Below are 7,050 nucleotides of genomic sequence, written 5' to 3'. Positions count from 1 at the left end.
ATGTGCCTTAGTAATTGATTAGCATATACTTTACACACAAATAATAAAAGGCATGTGTAACTTAAGACAGAGCCCTGGAATACAATAGGTAATTCAATAGGAACTATTTAATTGTATCATAAGCACCACTCAGCCTGCTTCTTCATGCTTTTTATATGGTCACAGTACTCTGGTGACTTCCAGGGCCCTTATTGCCTGCTTTACGCCATACTGATTGATTGAGGAAATTCTGTTTAAGCTATGAACTTGGCAGCCTGAAATAATACATGTATTCATATTTTATCTGCATTCAAACCTAGTCACTTGCATGGTCACTCCTATACAGTTCTGTGTAGAAGCTCCTAATAGATGAAGCTGGTATACTGAGCTTTTGACTGGCAGATAATAAATTCAGTTACCTTATTTTAATGTAACTTTTTCACTAAATTAAAGCTCTGATGACAAGATTATCACATGGAAGGTAATAAATGCTCAACAGAAAAATAAACCCTTATTAAACATAGGTTGTAGTTAAACAAAAATTGTGTTCAGCTAAAAATGTTGCTTCATTCTACATTTTGCTGTGGTATTTTGCACAGTTTTCAGGTGAAATTTGTCTGCAGATTTTCTGCTGTCCTTTTTGTTCCACCCAGGCTTCTCCCTAATTGGTTCCATTCCTTACCATGACATCACGGTTTGCTCATGTGGAACACTCGAAAAGGCTAAGTCACGCTTCATGCTGAGGTCTGAAGGCAACTGATTTTAAACAGTGAAAGGGAGAGTATGAAAAATGAAGTGTGTGAAAGATAGGGAGAGAACCTCCTATAAAAGAAACAAAAAGAATTTTTACAAAAAGTTGAAAGGGGCAGTTTTGGATGGAGAATGGACTTTTATTAATTTGCAGAGCAGAAGAGCTGCTGTTGTAGTCCCAGCTGTTTTAATTAGTGACTGGAGCGGTACTGCAGCCTTTGGCTTGCCAGTTACCACTCCAAGGGGTAGATTCAGTAAAGCTTCTGAAAAGGAAAAGTTAAGGTGTTGCCCATAGCAGTCAGTAAGATTCTAGCCATCATTTTTCTAGAATGAAGTAAATAAATGATAGCTAGAATGACTGGTTGCTATAGGCGGCACCTCCTTTTTAAGAAGCTGTAGTATATCTACGCCCAAGTGTTGTTAATTTTAGTGCAGCTTAGGGGATGTTTTGCCTTTTCTTAAGTGAACTTGCAGTAGTTATGTTTGGATGTAGCACTGTTTTGGAGGAAGAGATGGTACTCCAGGATGTAGATCTGTCAGATTAAACTATTAGTCTAAAAGGGTAATGGCCATTGTGCGTAACACTCAAGCCATGTGACCTATGAATCCCTGTTACTGAGACAGGGTGTGAGAGTAGAACAGGAGATCTTTCTAGAATATGAGACTTTTTCTCCCAGATGTTTGGCTGTTGCTGCTGTACTTAGTAGTAGTGCACTGGGCTTAGAAGGAGCTGTCTTCTTTCAAGATGGCGATTCATTTCTATTGACACTAGCACATACTTGCCAACTCTCCCGGAATTCGGGTAGGGTTCCCGGGAGAGCAGGCAAATATCCCGCATATGGCAACATGCTCCTCAAAATGACGGCATTTTGTCGTGGAGGGCGGAGCCAAAATGATGCAAATTACTGCACCCCACCCCTTCTGCCCCCCAACCACGCCCCCTGCCTGGGATATCCCGGAATTAGCTTGCCAAAGGTTGGCAAGTATGCACTAGCACTGATTCTGGTAATGCATATGGAGCTGGGGTGGGGGGAATTGAGCACTGTTTGCCCCTGGCATTGATTCCTCAGCACAGCTGGGTGCTTTGCAATTCTCAGATGGACGTTACTGATTTTAATACCTAAGTCAGCAGCATGGTGTCAGTGGTGATTCCAGGCATCACCTACTTTTGTGGGAGTTCTTTAATGATGGCGCATGACTGAGATTGTAATTTCCACTGTAAAGCAATTAGTCTCCCAAGACTTCAATCATTCGCTAGTGAGTGGAATATATCAAGTTCCTAGAAACCATTAAATAGAGAGATAAATCCTTAGCAGCTCATATTGCTGGATTTTTGTGGCTAAACTCCTGTTTTCAACTTGGATCAGAAAAAAATATAGTTTTGAATCAAAGAAACCGAGAGAGTGCATAAAAATAATTGCCACCATCCAAAACAGTACATATAAATGACCAAAAAAACTTCTTTATTAAAACATAATATAAAAAAATCACCATTAATAAAATATGTAGCAGTCACTTCTGAACACCTCAATGATCTATTTTATAAAATGAAATAGGTGATGCACTCATCAATTTCATTTATAGCTCTTATGCATTACATTATTAACAACCCATATCTAAGCCACACCTCATAACAATGGACATTTGAGACAAATAGTAATTACCTTAGCTAATACAAGCAAAAGGGCTTCTTCTGTCCTACTATTTTCACACAATATGGCAATGGTATTTATAATACAATACTCTAGTTAATAGCAAGGAAAAAAATATACCTAATGACATGCAATAACAATACACATAAAACACCAATGCTCTGGTGTATGTACTTAGTCTGGGTCAAGGATTAAAAAGTACATTAAAATGTGAGAAACAGGTGATGAAGGTCCTCAGTCCGTTGGCATCCCATTTTACCACAGCGGTAGTAGGAATAATACCGTGTACACACAGGTGGTTACATCCAAAAGTGAGCAGAGTCCGGATGCATGGCACTTGGCCTTGTTTCGACATTTGTGCACGTCTCACCCTGCAAGCTTCTTGTAGGTTAATTGGCTACTATCAAATGGACCGTAGTCTGTGTGTCTGTCTGTGTGTGTGTATGTTAGGGAATTTAGACTGTAAGCCTCAATGGGGCAGGGACTGATGTGAATGAGTTCTCTGTACAGCGCTGCGAATTAGTGGCGCTATAATAAATAAATGATGATGATGATTGTTTGAGGAAGAGGAGCGCTGGTTATGGTTTTAATGTCTAAAGTATATTTTTCATTAATTGCACCCAAGACAAAGCAGCAGCTCCTTGAAGGGCATAAGCGGCTGGCATAAGTCTCATTATTTGCTCTTGTCTAGGATGGCAGTAGGCAGAACCCAGCAGTCTGTAATGAGCATCATTGGCAAAAGCCTTTTTGTTGTTCATAACCTTTTATGTGTGGAATATTTGGCAGGATGTGTAAAATTGATGGGGGAGGGTGGGTGGTTAGATTTTGCATACCAGCAAGAAAATGCAATATATTGTGAGCTGGGAACAACAAAGGGCAAATGTCTGTTTGCAGTTTTCTCCCAAATTATCATTAAAAAGGCTAACTAATCTGATCCATTATTACCACTGCTGCTGTAATTAAGAAAAAGCTTTCAGGATGTTTTTTTTTTTACTAAAGTATAATGGTGGCGTAAAGTAAAAATGTGCCCAAGTGCAAACAAACGCCATAAAATAGGAACAATGGTCAAAGTGAGACAGGGTCACAATTGCTAATGAGCAATCAATACAAAGCCAGGATCCATATACCAGTCCCAGAATAGCTGAACCATTGCCTAGGAGAGTCCATAATCTGACAAAGGACCTTGCACTTTCAGTATCTTACAGCCACATGTGATCCTCTAGCACCTTCCTTCGGATCAGTGGTCATCAAGCTACATTCCAGAATATCCCTTCCTCTGTTTCCTAAAAGTCTAACCCTGCCAATCTGGAGACATTCTGGGCCAGATTCATTAAAGAACTGTGTTGTACTTTTTTTTTTTCTTTTTTTTTTAAATGCACATAAATTGGGTATACACACATCTATTCAACAATGAGCAGATGTAAAGATATGTCTGTTGAAGAATATGGGTCTAGGTCAATACAATACACTGCCTGAAATATCCAATGTATATGTGAAGTATGGTGTCCCTAAAGAACGCCCAGAAAAATAAACTGTTCAAGTAATGTCAAAACGTATATAAACTACGTTTATTAGGATGTTTTGTATGTCTACTGTACATAAAATGCATTTTTACTCCTGATTGCATAAACATGTTCTAGCATACATACGTGACTGCATCACTGTTAATCAGCACTTACACCAGGACTGTAGCTGGGGCAAGTGATACGACAGAAAACCATGTACCTTGGAGATGCCCAAACCTTCAATCAGATGCAGCTGCGTGGGCTTGAGTGTGGCCTACCCTTACTGTATATTGACTGTGTGCACATACCCATTCCCCTCCCCTTTCTGTCCATTAAATCGTAGGACGTAGTAATAAGGGTCCTCTGTGCTCGAAGATGAATTGGATTTTGCTGCGTTCTCTGGCTTATGGCTTGTTTCTGGACCGGAGTAGAACAATTTTTACGCAAAATACGGAACTTATCGGCATTTATGTGGCTTAATGAAACAGGCCCTATATGAGCTATAGTTTCTAGCATATCTCTTGTATTGTACTCTCTTGATTGGAAACCTCACTCTAGAAGGTATATTTACTAAATGGCGGGTTTAAAAAAAGTGGAGATGTTGTCTATAGCAACCAAATCGGATTCTAGCTGTTGTATTGTAGAATGCACTAAATAAATGGTAAATAGAATCTGATTGGCTGCTATAGGCAACATCTCCACTTTTTAAAACCCACAGTTTAGTAAATATATCCCTATGCCTCTGAGTCTCAGCCATACTATACCTGAAACAGTCTGACAGTTCCCTTGCATTTTAACATCACCTCTTCTCTGCAAACATACCAAACTATTATAATCTGGAAAGCAAGAATAAAAATGTATTGCATGAAACATGATAACGAATGGTGATGAACAATTTACATAACCCAAATTCTGTTCTTTGGCAAACTTGAGAGGCATGCATTCACAATGACCTTTCACCCACTGTAGGTTTTGTAACCATAACCTGATCCTTCCTAATGATCTGTCAAAAGAACTAGAACGTAAAAGTTTCTTATTATCTAATTTACAGTAACAACAGGGTTACACACAAGGAATAGGTGTGGCTATGGAACCCACAGCTTCATGTATTTGTTTAATGTGAGATGCCATAGTCCCTAAGTACATTCCAGTCACATCCTGGGCAGTAGCTAAGTCTGGTGCAGGTTAGGCAGTTTTTCAAAAAGACTTTCATACTGGGAAATATATTTAGATGGCCCAGTGGGTTTGTCCTTATGGCGTACAATACTAGTGACAATGGCTTAGGCCAGCTGTGCAGCTTGGTCTTAATGGTTTAGTTATATCTTTTAAGTTTCCCCACTTAGGGGTGATAAGGAGTATGTAACTGCTGCTTGATTCCCGTCAGGTCACACATTTTCTTGAATAAAGAATTAGTAAATTGGGGACCCTGGTCAGTGGAATTCATTTGGGATAAACCACACCTATATACCATTTCCAGTACTAGTTTATTGGCTCTTCTTCCTTCGTTACTGGAGACTGTAGGCCATCCCTCAACCCATCCTGAAAACAAAATCTATTTAAACTAACACATACTTACTGTAACACTCTTACCTTAGAGAGTTGAATGAAATCAATCTGTAGCACCTGAAATGGTTCCACTGTAGCAGGAGGCAGGGTTGGACTGGGGAGCCGGGGTATTCCCTGGTGGACCCTGATACCTGATAGCGCCACAGCAAGGTAATTCTTTAATAAAAAATATTTACCTCATTGCAGCGTCGGCGCCCCTCCTCTGCTCCGTTCGCACTGAATGTCCCGACATTCAGTGAGGAGTGTCGCAGAGAAGGGACAGCACGCAAGAAAGAGGACAAAAGGAAAGAAAGCAAAGAAGCCAATAAAACAGCATGGTACATAGTGATGAAAAGGGGGGGGGGGCAGAAAAGCACGGTGATGATGTAGGGGGGAAGCAGCATGGCACAGAGTGATGAAGGGGGGGAAGCAGCATGGCACAGAGTGATGGGAACAGAAAGGCACAGAGTGATGAAGGGGGGAAGCAACATGACACAGCTATGAAGAGGGGGGAGAACAGCATGGAGGGCGCAGTGTGGTGATGATAACAGTAATTTGTGTGTGATGGCACAGGGGGCTTGTGGCAATGTAGTGTGTGTGATGGCACAGTGGGCTTGTGGCAATGTAGTGTGAGTGATAACACAGGGGGCTTGTGGCAATGTAATGTGTGTGTGTGAGGACGTGGGGCTTGTGGTAATGTGTGTGTGTGTGATAGGTGGTGGCTAATTAATGGGTGCTCTTTTGTTTGTGGGGTGATGGTGGGGCAATTTAATTTAATAGTGGGGACTATTAATTTAAGATGGGGTGGTTTGGGGGCTATTAATTGTATGTGGGGGTGAGTTTGGGGAGAATGTGGTCTAGTTATTAAATGTGAATATGAATTATTTAATGGCAAGCGATGGTTGCGGGGAAATAGGTATATTTAATAAATGTAAATACTATTAATTTATTGCTGGGGCTATTTGGAGGGAGGGAAATAGGTTTATTTATTAAATGGGTATACTATTACTTTAATGTCGGGTTTGGTTGGAAGGATATAGATTTATTTATTAAATGGGAATACTATTATTTTAATGTTGGGGCTGGAGGAAGGTCTAATTATTAATTATGGGTGCTATTGATTTAACGCCGGGGTTGGTTGGCATTTTCTAAATGTGCCCATTTTTTTTTTCACAAATAGGGCCCCAACATTCCAGGATCCATACAAAGCCGCAACTAAAGAAACCAGCAGCTACAGGTGGTGAAAGTGACAAGAACAGGTAGGAGAGAGCAGGACAGTCTGCCAACTGTTCTGATTCTAGTTGGACAATCCCGATTTTTTGGTGACTGTTCTGCTCAATCTAAGGAGCAGGCACTGCATTCTTTGTGTACTACACTATGGCGCTAGCTGTCCTTCGTGGACTTGTCACACCAACTCCAGTAGTTTGGTTATGCCTCTCTAGTGGCTGGCCACACCTCCACTGGTTGCCCTATACCATTGTATTCCTCATGTAGACCCTTCATGCCCCAGTCTGACACTGCAGGGAGGTGTGAAGCATTGGTCGCAACCGGCCTCCCAGAATTACCATGCAACCAGACCAAGCAATTTTCACAATTGCTGGTGGCAAATGACAGAGAAT

This window comes from Mixophyes fleayi, chromosome 10 (genome assembly GCF_038048845.1).
Source record: "Mixophyes fleayi isolate aMixFle1 chromosome 10, aMixFle1.hap1, whole genome shotgun sequence".
Taxonomy (NCBI): domain Eukaryota; kingdom Metazoa; phylum Chordata; class Amphibia; order Anura; family Limnodynastidae; genus Mixophyes; species Mixophyes fleayi.
Note: the sequence above shows the minus strand (reverse complement) of the source record.